Source organism: Nelumbo lutea, chromosome 5 (assembly GCF_056320005.1).
Source record: "Nelumbo lutea isolate HS-2025 chromosome 5, American lotus-T2T, whole genome shotgun sequence".
NCBI lineage: Eukaryota > Viridiplantae > Streptophyta > Magnoliopsida > Proteales > Nelumbonaceae > Nelumbo > Nelumbo lutea.
In genome coordinates, this window is record NC_142688.1 from 57,948,013 (window position 1) to 57,966,123 (window position 18,111).

The 18,111-nt window shown below is 41.7% G+C and overlaps 1 protein-coding gene across 3 annotated transcripts in view; it reads left to right on the forward strand.

Annotated features, from left to right (window-relative positions):
- The window catches only part of FANCM (DEAD/DEAH box RNA helicase family protein), a 98,564-nt gene that overhangs the window by 65,634 nt on the left and 14,819 nt on the right, over nucleotides 1–18,111 (forward strand). The gene's annotated exons all lie outside the window — the stretch shown is intronic.

An 18,111-nucleotide genomic window follows, 5' to 3' on the forward strand; every position in this document is an offset into this window, starting at 1 on the left:
TCTGTCTTTTCCCATACACCCTTTGATTGGAAGAGTGTATGGAGAGATAAGTTTCTGGTTGTTTAGAGAACTTTTATGCCTAGTTGGTAGAGGGTTTGGAGAGTTAGAATTTAGCTATACATTGCCAAGAAGGTGAGGTTTTTGTTTTTTTTGCCCAAAACCCTTGCCGAATAGGGAGTTTCTAGATACAGGTTAAAGAGATAGTTTGGGTGTGGTGCTCAAGGCTTTTGGGGTTCCTTTTTATCTCTAGAAGAGGGCGGTTGCAGTTGGAAGAAGTTCAGGAAGCTGGGTGTAGTAAAACCCTAGATTTGGGACCTTTAGTTGCTAGATTGACCTCAATTAGGTCCATAAAAATTAAAAACCTTGTTTTTGGATATTTGTTTGGTCAATGGAGTAACTTCAATCTAGGTATGGTTCCATAGATTCTGTTTTGACTGGAGTGACTTCAATCAAACTTGTTGGAACAATTTATCTGGCCTAGGCACAATCTATAAGGATTTATATTTGTAGTAGAGGTAAATTGGGGTATCTCATGGGTAGTAAGGAGAAACCAGCAAAAAACAATCCTACATATGAAAAATGGATGCAAGAGAGCTACACAGTGATTGGGTGGTTAGTCAGCTCTATGCAGCCCCACATAAGTTGACATTACCTCTGGATGACTTCGGCGAAGGAGATTTGGATGGTGTCATAGAAACATACTTTTAGAAATTGAATGTTGCAAGAACATATAAGTTGAAGAATGATGTGAACAATTTGAGACAGGGGAAGAAGAGTGTAGCTGTCTACTACTCTATGTTGAAGTCACTATGGTAGGAGATTGATGTTATTGAAACAATTGAGTGGGAGAGCACCAAGGATGCAAAGACATTAGGGAAACTGGTGGAAAGAAACAAGGTATTTGAATTTCTTACAGGACTCAACCCTGAATTTGACATTATGAGACAAAATATTCTAGCCAAAGATGAAGTAGCTCTTGTTCAAGCATATTCTATGGTGAGTAGTGAATAGATTAGGCGACAAGTATAGTTATAGGGACCACCTACAAAGCATTTTGCACATGCTGGAATAAATTCAAAGGGACCGGTTGAGAAGAAAGAGATAATATGTGAGTATTGCAAGAAACCGAAACATGCCAAGGACACTTGTTGGAAATGGCACCTTTATCTTCTACTAACAAGGTCTTTGGAACAATAACAACGACTTTAAGAAGAATGATCAGCTTGGAAAGCCCAAAAATGCAAATGTTGCCACAACACATGGAAGAAATAGAGAAAGTGAAAGAAATTGTGTTATGGAGTATCTTGCAGCAGTAAAGGCAGAATTCGAAAGGTATGAGAGGCTAATTAATCATTTGGAGGCTATTGTTGTAGCTTCCAACTTCTCAAGCAACACCTCTTCATCTGCATTCACGTAGGTACTCGTGCTTCTATAAATCATGCTCTTGCTTCAGGTAATTATAAATCCCTTGGATTATTGATTTTGGTGCATCAGACCATATGACAAGCATTTCTAACCTCTTTTGTTCATATTAGCTCCTCTTTGATAGAGAGAAGATATCCCTTGCTGATGGGTCTCTTGCTCTCATCTCCGGCAAAGGGAATATCAAAGTATTGGGCCACCTAGTAGATTTGCTTTGGAGTTAGTTGATAAAGTCATGTTATGTCATTTAAGATTTGGTCATTTGCCTTTTTTTCGCTTTGAATCATTTGTTTCTAGAAGTGTTTAAGGTAATATCCCTATCGAGTCTTCATTGCAAGTCATATGAACTTGCAAAACATTGTAGATAGTCTTATTCAATGAGTAATAAAAGATTAGTTTCTCCTTTCTATATTGTGCACTCTGATGTGTGGGGGGCATATCATTTACCTGCTATGAGGGTTACATGTATTTTATTCTTTTCAGTGATGATTTCTCTTGCTATACTTGGATTTATCTTATGAAATCCCAGGATGAAGTACCGACTGTTGTTTAGAAATTCCACGAACTTATTCTTACCCAATTTAACACTCTAATCAAAATATTTTGATCTGATAATGCTAAGAAATATTTTGAGAAGAACCTTACATCCTACTTTGATACAGTAGAAGATCAAGACTGTAATCAGTCTTGAATCCTAATAGGTTTAAGTTTTGCAAAACAGAAGAAAAGGAGTGAGAAAGGAGAGAGAATAGAAGAGAAACAAGAGAACACAAGTTGTTGAAAGGAGGGACAGATTCTTGCTGATCTGTCGCCGCCACTCTCTTAATATTTATAGGTTATGTTTAGTACATAATGGAAAGGACACATCTGCCCTTGGTACTTACATAATAAATAAAGTGAATAAAAGCTGAAATAAATAACAACTGAATTAACAAGCTGACTCAAATTGACACTACTACAACTGAAACAAATAACTACACTGCTGTCCTACGAACACAGTGGGGCCCACATCAGTGTTCTCTACACTCCCCCTCAAGTTGGGAGTAGATATCTATCATGTCCAACTTGGATAGGTCTGTCTCTAACTTCTTCCTTGGTACAACCTTGGTGAGGATATCCGCGAGCTGCATATTAGATGTGATGTACGGAAGACACACTTCTTGTGATGTGACCCTTTCTCGCACAAAATGTCGATCAACTTCGATATGTTTAGTTCTGTCATGCTGCACTGGGTTGTGGGCTATATTAATAGCTGCCTGATTATCACAATACAACATTAAGGGCTTTTCATAGTCAATACCCAACTCTTCAAGTAGTGACCTCAGCCATAAAATTTCAGCCACTCCATTAGCCATTGACCTGTATTCTGCTTCAGCACTGGAGCGGGAAACAACACTCTGCTTCTTACTCCTCCAAGAGACAAGGTTACCTCCCACCAGGGCACAATATCCAGAGGTAGACCTTCTGTCATCAACACTTCCAGCCCAATCGGCATCTGTATAGACTTCCACCCTCATGTGATTATTGTTCTTGAACAATATACCTCTACCCAGGCATCTCTTCAAGTATGCTAATATTCTCTCTGCTGCAAGAAGATGAGAAGTTCTAGGGGAGTGCATGTACTGGCTAACAACACTAACTACATAGCTGATATCCGGCCGAGTGAGGCAGAGATATAGAAGCTTTCCAACCAACCGTTGGAACATGACTTTGTCTTCAAGAGGCTCCCCACCCTCTGCACTAATCTTGTGATTTTGTTCGATGGGTGTATCAGCCGGCTTAACACCCAACTTTCCAATTTCCGCCAACAGATCTAGAACATATTTTCTCTGAGAGATAAAAATCCCCTGCTTGGATCTAGCAACCTCAATACCCAAAAAGTACCGTAGTGCACCAAGATCTTTCACCTCAAACTCTTGATGAAGGAGCTGTTTGAGGGACTCAATCTCATGACTATCATTTCCTGTCTCCACAATATCATCAACATATACTGCTAGTAGTGTTAGAGAGGACTCCACCCTCTTGATGAATAGTGCATGATCTAACTAGGCCTGTACATAACCAAACCTTCCAAGGGCTAATCTGAACCTATCAAACCAGGCTCTAGGTGACTGCTTCAAACCATACAATGCCTTGTTCAGTCGGCAAACCTTCTTACTTGTCTCTGTATCATAGAATCCAGGAGGCAACTGCATGTAAACCTCTTCTTGTAAGTCTCCATTCAGAAAGGCATTTTTAACATCCATCTGAAACAGGGGCCAAGAATGATTTGCTGCAAGGGATAACAAAACTCGAATGGTGGTCATCTTGGCTATTGGGGCAAAGGCCTCCAAGTAGTCTATACCATAAGTCTGAGTGAACCCCTTTGCAACCAGCCGGGCTTTGTACCTTTCAATAGATCCATCAACATTATGCTTCACAGTGAACACCCATCTGCATCCCACCGGGTTTTTTCCTTTTGGTGGGTCAACCAGTGCCCAAGTATTATTCTTCAACAGGGCATCCATTTCGACTTGCATTGCATCTTTCCATTCTGGAACTGATAAGGCTTCTTGCACTGTTCTTGGAATAGGGACATCGGCAATGGAAGTGAGATAGGACCGGTAAGATGGTGATAGACGATCATAGGATAAGAACTATGAGATGCTGTGAGCTGTAGAAGTGGTGCAGTGTCGTTTCCCTTTGCGAATGGCAATAGGGAGATCAAGGTCATCCACAGGAGGGGAAGTGGCAACAGTGAGAGGTATCTCAGTAGGCTCTGGATCTGAAGTCGTAGAAGGAACTGGAGCTGGCCGGGACTACTGAAGACTAGGATCAACCTGCCTGCATTGCCTGTGATAGACTCTCAACTCCGGCTCCCTCTAACCACCCTCACCACTACAACCTTCATTATCCAGTGGAATAGGTAAAGGAACAGCCCCACTTCTACCAGCCCCACTTCCACTCTCACTACTCTCCCCCTGAGGAAGGAAACTCAAAAGAGCCCCACTTCCACTCTCACTACTCTCCCCCTGAGGAAAGAAACTCAAAACAGCCCTACTCTCACTGCTCTCCCCCTGAGGAGAAACCCTAGGATAATAGGGTGTCTCCTCAAAGAAGGTGACATCCATGGAGACAAACCGTTTCCCTGAAACTGGATCATAGCAGCAATAACCCTTTTGAGTTTGTGCATAACCAAGGAAAATGCATTTGAGGCCTTAGGTTCAAACTTGGAATGATGAGGCCCGAGAAGCTGAACGAAATAGGTACAACCAAAGGTTTTAAGGGGAACAATGAACAACTCCTCGTCTGGGTATAGAAGGGAAAAGGGGGTTCTCATAATAAGGACCCGGGAAGGAACTCGATTAATGAGATAAACTGCCGTGAGGATAGCATCACCCCAGAAGCGAATAGGTACATTGGAGGTAAACATAATGCTTCTAGCCACCTCCAAGATATACCTATTCTTCCTTTCGGCAACGCCGTTCTGCTGTGGTGTATAAGGGCAAGTGCTCTGGTGAATAACTCCATGGCTAAGAAGGTAGGAGGTCAATGGCTGAGCAAAGTATTCCTTTGCATTATCAAATCTAAGGACTTTGATTTTGGTCCCAAACTGAGTGAGAACCATCTGATGGAAGTTTTGGGTCAGAGCAGGAACCTCATCCCGAGAACGCATAAGATAGACCCAAGAAAACCGGGTATGGTCATCAACAAACAGTAGAAAATATCTGTACCCACCCATAGAAGAGATATGATATGGCCCCCAAACATCAGTATGCACACTATCAAAAGAGGAATTACTCCTTTTATTACTTAATGAATAAGAAGTTCTACAATGTTTGGCAAACTCACAACTCTCACACCTCAACTTTGATAACTCAACAGACTCAAATAAAGCAGGAAACAGACTCTTCAAAGACTTAAAAGACAAATGACCTAATCGGTTATGCCAAAGAATAACCGAACTCACAGACTGGGAAACAAAAGACTTCTTATCCACTGACTCCTCCCAACGAGAACTCTCTCCAAGCAGATAGATCCCGTTCGTCTCATGGCCAGTCCCAATCACCTTCCTCGTATCCAAATCCTGAAAAATACATCGGTCAGGGAAAAATGTTACTAAACAGTTCATGTGTTTGGTAATACTACTAACTGAAAGCAGGTTAGTATCAAGCTTAGGAACATGCAAGACAGAAGATAAAGAGATAGTATCCGATAGCTTGATGTCCCCCTTGCCTGAAATGGGAACAAGAAAGCCATCAGCAATGGATACTCTATCTCGGCCAGAGGACAAGTGATAAGAAGTGAACAAAGATGGCAAGCTAGTCATATGGTCAGATGCACCTGAATCTATTACCCAACAGTGATCAGTATTACCTGGAGCTGAAGCATGGTAAGCTGAGGCTCGAGTACCTGAATGTGCAAATGCAGATGTGGTAGGAGCTGATGGTGACTGATGAGGATGTTGAATCAGTGTTCACTGCCATATGAGCATTACCCTTCTTATTTCTTAGTTTTGCTGGGACCAAGTGAGGATGTAGCTTCCAACAAGTATCTTTTGTGTGCTTGGGTTTCTGGCAATGTTCACATACCAGATCCCTTTTATCTTCCTTCTTCCGGTCCCTTTCTGAGTCACCCCTTGGCTTGGGTTTAATAGCTGTCAAGGCTGAGAAAGAGGGCTAAGGCTGCATTATGACTTTCCTCCTGGTCTCTTCACTATGCACCAGGGAGTATGCTTGAGAGAGGGTCACACTATCTCTTGTCAATATCTGTTGTCGCACAATGTCATATTCTGAATTCAATCCAGCTAGAAACTCAAATACCCTATTCGTCTCGACTTGCTTTCTGTGAGTCTGTGCATCTTTGGGACTCTCCCACTCAAGGGTCTCTAGATGGTCAATCTCATGCCACAAGGATTTCAAGGTAGAGAAGTAGACAGAAACTGGCTTATCTCCTTGTTTAAGGCTATTCACCTCACACTTCAGTTCATAGGCTCTGGCAACATTAAGGGGTTGGGAATAGGTTTCTTTCACAACATCCCATATCTCTTTGGCTGTCTTTGCCCACAAATAATTTCGGCTGATATGTGGCTGCATAGAATTACACAGTCATGCCATAACCAAATAGTTCTCTTGAACCCACTTGGTGTATGTTGGGTCCTCCTTGGAAGGTTCTTTCACATCTCCCAAGAGGTAACCCAGTTTTCCCCTTCCTCCAATAGCCATCATGGCTGATTGCGCTCACTCCAAATAATTTGACCCATCAAATCTCATAGTTGTAATCTGAAACCCGGTTTCAGATACACTACCATAACTGTGGTTTCCAAAACTACTTTCTCCCTGAGCCGTAAACTCCATCTTTGATCAAGATTCAGTGGCTACAAACTGTTAGAGCAACTATACCAGAAAACAGAGTCAAACAAGCAAGTCTGAAATCTGATCTGAAACCAATACAAATCTGATCTGATCCGATCTAAAACCAACTCAAATCTGATTTGAAATCAATCGCCTATCACAGTATATGCAAGAAATCAACTCAAATCTGATCTGAAATCAATCGGCATGCACAATACCAGGCAGCCTATCAATCTGAGATGCTATTTTCTGAAATCACTATTGTGGGGCCCACTACTGCAAGAGCAAAATTAGGGTTTCAACTGTAGGTCTGAAGTAAGTGCTCAGCTGCACTTTCCAAGCAGTCCGCACAAGTGGGACTTGTCGTAGGGCAATATGAAACCCAAAAAACTAATCACCTTTGAAGAGGGGGGTTTGGCCCAACAGTCAAACCCTAGAAACAAACTTAAACACAGTTCGGCTAGCCAAACCCTAGAACAAACTTGAACACAGTTCGACCCCTCTTTCTAGGTAGGTCCAACCTATCTTGACTGATTGCAGTATCTGAAACTCAGTAAAAAAAAACTTACTTATGTACTTCGGTTTACTGTCTTCTAGGGTTACCTGAACCCTAACCTTCGCTGCCTCTTCTTGATTACCAACTCTCTGCAAGCCGCGGCAAGTCTTCAACTGCTGTGAACCTCTTCTGGTAATCTCCAAGATTCAGCCACCGAAACTTCTTCAAAGCTTCCAGCCCTAGCTAGTCCTCATGTGGTCGGCTGGACTAGACACACATGAGAAGCCCTAGATAGGCTCTGATACCAAGTAGAAGATCAAGACTGTAATCAGTCTTGAATCCTAATAGGTTTAAGGTTTGCAAAACAGAAGAAAAGGAGGGAGAAAGGAGAGAGAATAGAAGAGAAACAAGAGAACACAAGTTGTTGAAAGGAGGGACAGATTCTTGCTGATCTGCTGCCGCCACTCTCTTAATATTTATAGGTTATGTTTAGTACATAATGGAAAGGACACATCTGCCCTTGGTACTTACATAATAAGTAAAGTAAATAAAAGCTGAAATAAATAACAACTGAATTAACAAGCTGACTCAAATTGACACTACTACAACCGAAACAAATAACTACACTGCTGTCCTACGAACACAGTGGGGACCATTGCAGTGAGGCCCACATCAACGTTCTCTACAGATACCTTTGGGGTTATACAATAGAGTTCTTGTTCATGTATTCAACAATAGAATAGAGTGGTAGAAAGGAAGAACAGTCATGTGGTTGAAGTTGCTAGAAGCCTCCTTATTGCTTCTCATATTGTTGTTAAATTTTGGGGGGATGCTGTTCTTACAATTACATACTTGATAAATCGTATGCCTACCCAAGTTTTGGGTTTTAAAACTTCCTTTAGCTTCCTTTTTCCATATGAGGATCTCTTCTCTCTTCCTCCTTAAATTTTTGGATGCACTTGCTATGCATAGTTGTCAAGGCAACGCCTAGGCGACAAGGCGCCCTTGGAGGCTTGCCTCGCCCAGCCGCCAAGTAGTTTTGTGCACTACGTTAATACTTTTATATTTTTTATTTTTTGACATTATAATTATAAAATAGGCATTATTAAACTAGAATATTCATCTTTTGTGTTTATGTACTAATTCCTTTTTATTGTTTTCTTATTTGTTAGGGTTTAATCAACACAAACATTGCCAACTGTTGTGTTGAACTTGAACCCATGGTTCCAAGTATCAATACACCTCTGTGTATCGATAGAGATGTATTAGTACTTATAATGATACCCCCTATTTTTTTATTTCTTTGGTTTTAAATTTCATTTTTAAATATATATTATTTTAAAAAATGGGTTCTTGGAAACACCTGTAAACATGTGTATTGGGGCGCCAAAGATACAATACAATACACCCGATACGGGATGTATTGTATCGAAATTTTGATCCTTGATTGGATCCTCAAAGATTTCAGAACTTGAACCAATAAGCAAGGGAAGAATTTAAAATTTTGTCTAATCAACACATTTTCTTCTTATGGATCTTCTTCTTTTCCTATAACAAAAGTAGGGTTCAGCCCCTATATTTTTTGAATTTTCTTTCTGTAGAGAACATTGATGTGGGCCCCACAGCTGTGGTACCACTCTGTCCGTAGGGTAGAATGTATCTAGTCAAGCTGTGGTTATTTTGTTGTTTTGTTATTTCTAGTTTCAGTTTTATATTGGTTGTTATCTAGTCACAATTATGATGTAAACACCAAGGGCAGATATGTCCTTTCATGTAACTAGCATAACCTATATATATCAACTTAAAGTGGCGGCGGCAGAATGATTGACATTCTGTTTTTATCCTCAAAATCTGTGTTCTATTGCTCTTCCATCACTCTTTCTTCTACATCTTCTTCACTTTCTCTTCTCATCGAACCTAAAATCTCTTAGTGATCAAGACTGAATAGCAGTCTTGAAAACCTACATGGTATCAGAGCCAAGTTAGGGTTTTTCATGTGAGTCTAATACCAGCCGACCACATGAGAATCTCCTAGGACTGAAAGCTGAAAAGGAGTTCGCAGACTGATTCTTGGAGATCGCCAGAGGTACTAGCAGCTGTTGGAAACTTGCTAGGGTTGCAGAGTGTTGGTTGTCAGGAAGGATCGGAGAAGACTAGGGTTCAGGTAACCCTAGAAGGCAGCGAACTATTTTTTCCTTGTAAGTTGTTACCTTTTAATAGAAGTTCTTTCAGAGAAGATAGGTTGGACCTATCTGGAGGGGAAGGCCGAACCATTCTAGCTCTTTCTCTCTTCGATTTCCTAGGGTTTTACATCAAACCCTGGACCGAACTGTGTTCCTTTCTACTCTAGGGTTTGAAAGTGATCTGCGGCAAGCTCTAGTGGTTGACTGAACTCTGTGATCTACCTAGAGCTACTCTTAAGTTGATTGGTAGATCTGATCATATTCTAGGGTTTCTTATTAACCCTACTGCAAGCTCATCTATACAGTTTGGACTGTGCGACTGAATTGCTTCCTCTCAGGACTGATTAAAACCCTACTGAAAGCTCATCTATATAGTTTGGACTGTGCGACTGAATTGCTTCCTTTCAGGACTGATTAAAACCCTAACTTTCCCTAGCATATCAGTTTTGTTTTAAAGCTGTTCTCAGAGTTCTAAGGGGGTTAGAGATCTACGGACAGCTACTGCTGTGTTGGCTAGTTGGTTTCAGATCAGAATTACTTCGGTTTTGTGCACATACACTGAGAATACAGATCAGGCCTATACTGTTTTGATTGTGATTGGTGATTCAAGTACTGTTTTGAGACTTGACAGAAATGGAGTCTAAAATTCAGGCAGAAGGCAGTCTTGGGAACATCAGTTATGGTGGTATTTCTGAGATGGGTGGTCAGATTACGACCGTAAAGTTTGATGGATCAAATATTTGGAATGGGCCCAATCAGCCATGATGGCTATTGGTGGAAGAGGTAAATTAGGGTACCTCTTGGGAGATATGAAAGAACCTTCCAAGGGAGACCCGACATATACCAAGTGGATGCAAGAAAACTACTTGGTTATGACATGGCTGTGTAATTCTATGCAGCCTCATATTAGTCGGAATTTTTTGTGGGCAAAAACAGCTAAGGAGATATGGGATGTTATGAAAGAAACTTACTCCCAACCCCTTAATGTTGCCAGAGCATATGAATTGAAATGTGAAGTGAACACCCTTAAACAAGGAGAGAAACCGGTATCGGTCTACTTCTCTACCTTGAAGTCCCTGTGGCATGAGATTGATCACTTAGAGACTCTTGAGTGGGAGAGTCCCAAAGATGCTTAGACCCATAGAAAGCACATCGAGACAAATAGAGTGTTTGAGTTCCTGGCGGGACTGAACTCAGAATATGATATTGTGAGGCAACAGATTTTGACTAGAGACAATGTGACTCTCTCTCAGGCTTACTCATTTGTACATAGTGAAGAAACCAGAAGGAAGGTTATGATGCAACCCATATCAGCCTTTGTAGCGGCTACACCCAAATCAGGGGGTGATTCAGAGAAGGACAGGAGGAAGGAAGACAAGAAGGATGTAGTATGTGAACATTGTAAGAAACCCAAACATACAAAAGAGACATGTTGGAAACTGCATCCCCACTTGGTTCCTGTGAAGTTAAGAAACAAGAAGGGCACTGCTCATGTAGCCATGAACACTGATTCAGCATCCTCATCTGGCACAAAAGGAACATCTTTGGAGACCTTAGCTGGAGTTCGGGCTGCCCTAATACAGCTAGAAAAGGAGGTTGGAAATTCAGCTCAGCCACCGCAGCCTCCATCAGCCCCTGTCACATCTGCCTTCGCCCATTCAGGTACTCGAGCTTCAGCCTATCATGCCTCAGCTCCAGGTACTACTGAACCTTGTTGGGTAATAGACTCAGGTGCATCTGATCACATGACTAGCTTGCCTTCACTGTTTACTACTTACCATTTGTCTTCTGGTAGGGATAAGGTATCTATTGCTGATGGCTCCTTGGTTCCTATTTCTGGGAAGGGTGACATCAAGCTTTCAGATACTATCTCCCTATCATCTGTTTTGCATGTTCCTAAGCTTGATACTAACCTTCTTTCAGTCAGTAGTATTACCAAGCATATGAACTGCTCAGTAACCTTCTTCCCTGACTGATGTGTTTTTCAGGACTCGGAGACGCAAAAGGTGATTGGGACTGGCCGTGAGGCGAATGGGATCTATCTGCTCGGGGAGCGGTTTCGTCAGGGAGAGTCAGTAGAGAAGTTGTCTTTTGTTTCTAAGAGTGTGAGTCCGGTTATGCTTTGGCATAACCGATTAGGTCATTTGTTTTTTCGATCTTTACAGAGTTTGTTTCCTACTTTATTTGAGTCTATTGAGTTGTCTCAGCTACAGTGTGAAAGTTGTGCATACTGACGTTTGGGGGCCTTATCATATCCCTTCCATGGGTGGGTACAGATATTTTTTGTTATTTGTTGATGATCATACCCGCTTTTCTTGGGTTTATCTCATGCGTTCACGAGATGAGGTACCTTCCCTGACCCAAAAATTTCACCAAATGATCCTAACCCAGTTTGATGCCAAGATCAAAGTTCTCCGATCTGATAACGCAAAGGAATACTTTGCTAAATCATTGACATCTTATCTTCTTCATCATGGGGTTATCCACCAGAGCTCTTGCCCTCATACACCTCAGCAGAATGGAGTTGCCGAGAGGAAGAATAGGCACATTTTGGAAGTGGCTAGAAGCCTCATGTTTACTTCTAATGTCCCTATTCGCTTCTGGGGGGACGCTATCCTCACGGCGGTATACCTTATTAATCGGGTCCCTTCCAGGGTCCTTGATATGCGATCTCCTTTTTCGCTTCTACACCCACGTGAGGACTTGTTTTCTATTCCCCTTAAGACATTCGGTTGCACTTGCTTTGTTCAGCTTCTCGGACCCCGTCCCTCCAAGTTCGAACCCAAAGCCTCCAAATGCATATTCCTTGGTTATGCACAAACTCAAAAGGGTTATTGCTGTTATGATCCTGTCTCCGAGAGGAAGTTTGTCTCCATGGATGCCACTTTCTTTGAGGGGACACCCTATTATCCTCGGGTTGCCCCTCAGGGGGAGAGTAGTGAGAGTGGGGGTTTGAGTTCTTGTCTTCAGGGGGAGAGTAGTGAGAGTGGGGCAGTTCCTTTACCTATTCCATTGGGTGATGAGAACTGCAATGGTGAGGGTGGTCAGAGGGATCAGGAGTTGAGGGTTTATCACAGGCGGTGCAGGCAGGTTGATCCTGATCATCAGCAGTCCAGACCAGCTCCAATCTCATCTGCAGCTCCAGGTCCAGATACTTCAGTCCCAGAGCCCACAGAGACTTCCCCTACAGATGATCTTGACCTTCCAATTGCAGTCCGTAAAGGGAAACGACATTGTACCACATCCACAACCCACTGTATTTCCCATTTTTTATCCTATGATCGCCTATCTCCTACCTACAGGTCCTACCTTAGCTCTATTTCCAATGTCCCTATTCCAAAAACAGTGCAAGAAGCCCTATCCGTCCCTGAATGGAAAGATGCAATGCAAGTTGAGATGGATGCTCTGTTGAAGAACAACACCTGGGAGGTAGTTGATTTGCCAAAAGGTAAGAAACCAGTTGGGTGCAGATGGGTATTTATGGTGAAGCATAATGTAGATGGATCTATTGAGAGGTATAAAGCTCGGTTAGTTGCAAGAGGGTTTACACAGACTTATGGCATAGATTTCTTGGAGACATTTGCACCGGTAGCCAAGATGACTACTATTCGAGTTCTCTTGTCCCGTGCAGCAAGTCACACTTGGCCTTTATACCAAATGGACGTGAAAAATGCCTTTCTGAATGGAGATCTGCAGGAAGAAGTTTACATGCGTTTGCCTCCTGGCTTCTATGATGAAGAAGTAGGTAAGAAGGTCTGCCAGCTCAACAAGGCTTTGTATGGTTTGAAACAGTCACCTAGGGCTTGGTTCGACAGATTCAGACTAGCACTTGTGAAGTTTGGATATGTATAGGCCCAGTCAGATCATACCCTATTCATCAAGAGGGTGGAGTCCTCTTTGACACTGTTGGCAGTATATGTTGATGATATTATGGTCACAGGGAATGATAGCCATGAGATTGAGTCTCTTAAACAGCTTCTTCACCAAGAATTTGAGGTGAAGGACCTTGGTGTACTCCGGTATTTTTTGGGTATTGAGGTTGCTAGATCCAAACAGGGGATCTTTATATCTCAGAGGAAATATGTCCTAGACCTGTTGGCAGAAACTGGAAAGTTAGGTGTCAAGCCTGCAGATACACCAATTGAACAGAATCACAGGATTAGTGCCGAGAGTGGGGAGCTTCTTGAAGACAAAGTTATGTTCCAGCAACTGGTAGGAAAGCTCCTATATCTCTGCCTCACTCGGTCATATATTACTTATGCTGTTAGTATTGTCAGCCAATACATGCATTCTCCTAGAACCACACATCTTCTTGCGGCAGAAAGAATCTTAGCCTACTTGAAGAGATGCCCAGGTAGGGGTATACTTTTCAAGAACAACAATCACATGAAGGTGGAGGTTTATACTGATGCAGATTGGGCTGGGAGTGTTGATGACAGAAGGTCTACCTCGGGATATTGTGCCCTTGTGGGAGGAAACCTTGTCTCCTGGAGAAGTAAGAAACAAAGTGTGGTCTCCCGGTCAAGTGCTGAAGCAGAATATAGGTCCATGGCCAATGGAGTGGCTGAAATCCTATGGCTAAGATCTCTACTTGAGGAGTTGGGTATTGAGTATGAGAAACCCCTGATGCTGTACTGTGATAATCAAGCCGCCATTAATATAGCACATAATCCAGTACAACATGACAGAACCAAACACATTGAAGTTGACCGCCATTTTGTGCGAGAGAGGGTCTCATCTCAAGAAGTATGCCTCCCTTGCATCACATCCAGTATGCAACTAGCCGACATTCTTACTAAAGCCGTATCAAGAAAGAAGCTAGAGGCGGATCTATCCAAGTTGGGAATGATGAACATATACTCCCAACTTGAGGGGGAGTGTAGAGAACATTGATGTGGGCCCCACAGCTGTGGTACCACTCTGTCCGTAGGGTAGAATGTATCTAGTCACAGCTGTGGTTATTTTGTTGTTTTGTTATTTCTAGTTTCAGTTTTATATTGGTTGTTATCTAGTCACAATTATGATATAAACACCAAGGGCAGATATGTCCTTTCATGTAACTAGCATAACCTATATATATTAACTTAAAGTGGCGGCGGTAGAATGATTGACATTCTGTTCTTCTCCTCAAAATCTGTGTTCTATTGCTCTTCCATCACTCTTTCTTCTACATCTTCACTTTCTCTTCTCATCGAACCTAAAATCTCTTAGTGATCAAGACTGAATAGCAGTCTTGAAAACCTACACTTTCCTTTGTTCCTTTTTTTTCTCATAAAATGTTGATTTTCTAAACTTAAAACATGAAATTTATACTTCTCTTATGAAAATTATGGATAATAATTAAGGAAAGATGGCTATGGAACCTAGGGAACTACCCTAGGATATATGGTTTTACTTAAAAATAATCCATTACCTAGGAGACAAAGCGCCCCCTATCGCCTAGCCTCGCCTTGGCGCCTTAAAAACTATGTTGCTATGTTCATGTTCATAGTCATCAAAGACATAAGTTTGAGCTTAAAGCACACAAGTGTGTATTCCTAGGATATATGTCCATGGAGAAGGGATATTACTATTTTGATCCAGTCCGTGGCACCTACTTTGTGCCCAGGGATGTCACATTTGCAGAGTCCATCCCTTTCTTTGGTACTTCTTCTGAGGGGAGCATTCAAAGGAGTTATTTTCTATCTCCCCGGTTGTTCCTCTTGTATCTTTTGTTGAGTCTCTTCCCATTGAGTTTTTTGTTGAATCTCCTTCACGTGTTCCTGCTCCCCTTCCTCCTCCAGCTCATCCTCCCATGTTTACTTCTCATCCTATTATCCAAAGGTGGTACCAAAAGACTCAGGTATGAGCAAGTTGTTTCCCCTTCCTCAAATGGGCCTTTTACACCTCCCATCACTACTGAGATAACAGGTCAGCCCTCCTCTACCCCTTCTGATACCCTGACCATGATCTTCCAATTGCCCTTTGCAAAGGCAAATGGAAGTGTACAACCCATTGTATCTCCAGACACCTGTCCTATGACCTATCTTCCACGTATTACTCTTTCTTGTTTATGTTTCTACACATGTAATTCCTAGGTTTGTCCTAGAGCTTTATCCAAACCTAGAATACCTTTTTATGTAGAGAAACTTGTCTCTCTGAAAGCTGAACTGATGGCCTTACTTCAGGGCCTAAGTTTAGCAAAAGCAAGCTGGTTTCCATTTCTTGGAAGTATAGGGGAACTCAAAACTGATAATTACTTGGGAAAAAGGCTTGTCCCAAGTTCCTTGGATATATTGGATTAGAAGAACTGCAAATGGGATAGCGGATATGTACTATGTTGGTTGGAGAAACTGACATAAGGTCGAATATGTACTATGTTGCTTCACCAGGCTTGAGCTCTCCGAGAAGTGCAGTGGAAGGAAAAAAGGGAAGTCATATCCTCTTTTAAATAGATAGGTATCCTAAGAAGATGTAGAGCATAGCCTTTGGGCCAAATTCGGTGTGATAAGGACACAAGTTATGAGCAAAATAAATACATCCAAACACTTAAGGAGCCAAACTAAATACAAGTTGGCTAGAGTAGAGAACCAGAACTATAGTTTTAAAACTTAGCTTTGGATGGCATTCTAATATTCTATTTATTGAAGTCTATAATGTCATTTTGGCGGACATGTTGATAACTTGAAAATAAGAAATATTTTAGAAATATTTAAAGTTAGCAACACAAGCTCCCTTAAGAACCCTAAGAACCCAAAAGGGGCAATAACAACCCTCATGCTCACATGCACACATCGAGAAAAAGCGAGAACTCAAGTACCAAGGTAACCATATGGACACATGGCAAACCCCAACTGGCCCAGATGTTTCAAATCTAACAACTTTTTAACAACTTTCCTGAAGTGGGAAAGCTCTTGGGAAAATCTATAATTAGAGGATCTCGGAAGGACCCTCACATGCATCCATAGCTCACTCTTGCATAAGCTCTGCTACTCTGCAACCTGAGAACTTCCCTCTTCCTACTTTACTTAAAATTTAGTTTTTCTGTGTAAAATGTTATATCACCTAGGTGATGCCTAGGCAACTAGGTGCTCCATTATCATCTAGGATAGCCTAATAGGATGCAACTCAGGTTGGTCCAAATTAGCATTTTACACTGCTTTGGGCTTGGGCCTATTCAAACTTTGACAAAATCCCAACCTGAGCCTACCGAAGTTGCACCCCTATTTCCTAGATGCTAATTGTAGTTCTTCTCAAAAATGTTGAATCTCCTCTCTCTCTGTCTCTCTCTTGCATGTATGCCATATAGTTGGATTATCCTAGAGTTCTTTCTGAATTTTCTGCAACCATTAAGAAAATGGAAGGCTTTGTGGATGCTGCAAGATGGAGAAAGGCTTTTAAGATTGAAGCAAAAGATTTCCTCTTCGAAGAGATAAGGACCAAGGTGCCGAAGTGATTGAATGGTTTCAGAATTTTGTAAAGGGAGAAAGCTCTAAAGGTAAGCAGGTGGACCATTTGAATTTTGATTTAGATGAAAGGAAAAGATTTGAGTTAGAATGCAAGAAGAATGCCAAAGGTTCCTACATAACCCTATAGGAATTCTTCGGGGTAAAAAAGCAGTTAGTTGAGCTACTAAGTGACTGAGTTATTGAGTAACTTTATACTCCGGCTGAAAGCAAAAGAAAAAGAAGCTCTACCTGTTGGAATAGGGTTAGTGTTGAGTTGGGCCGATTTCTAGTTATTGGGCCCAGTTATTTATTTCTTATTTTTAAGTTGTTAAGTTAGGAAGTTGTTGGGCTTTAGGCCCATTAGTTTATGTTGTGACTGTTCAACTACTTAAGTAGCTGCCCTACTAAGGGCATTCTTGTAATCTCTTATTCTTTTAAGTTAAGTATATAATACAAAGAGGGGTTGGCGGCCAGAACTAATTCAATTCTGGTTGACATTCTACTCCTTTTGTTCTCCTCTTTTCTTCTCTACTGCTGAAACTCTTCACCTTCTTTCTCTTCACAAGGAATTTATCTAAAACTGCAATCAGTGATTTCTACTTGGTATTAGAGCAGGCTGAAGGTTCCTTCAGCTGTTCTATCATGCAGCCCTAGATCGGCTGATTGCATGGTAATTTAAGATGTTGATTGAAGATCTCAAGTAAGCTCAGTTTTTGGATTTTTTGGTGGATCTGTTTTGCCCTATAGCTGGTCTAGGGTTTCCCATCAAAATTAGGAAAATCTGGAGAAAGGGGGAGAGTCCTGTTTCTGTTGGACTCTTCAATTTTAACCTAGGAAGTGGTGCCCTAATTTTTTAGGGTTCCTTGGAGTTTTCTGAAGGGGGCGATTCAAGTCTTGCCTGTTTTGGAGGTTTCTGGAGAGAGCGGTTGCCTCTTACCTCTCTTCTCCTGTCCCGCATAAAAGGAATCTTTTGTGGAAGGACCATCTAGGGCACCAGAAGGGTGTCGGTACCAAAAGTGATTTATTTGATATTCTTGCATACTATAGTAACCTTCTACCCCCTTTTTGAGAATTATGGAGGGTAACAGAGTTGAAAACAAGCCCGGGAGCGAAATGAGACCAGTGGGAGGAGGTGCTAGAGACCTTTTCGGGGATGGGACCATTACTACAGTTAAGTTGGATGGTTCGAATTGCTTAGAATGGTCACAATCTGCAAAGATGGCCATTGGTGCTTGTGGAAAGTTGGGGTA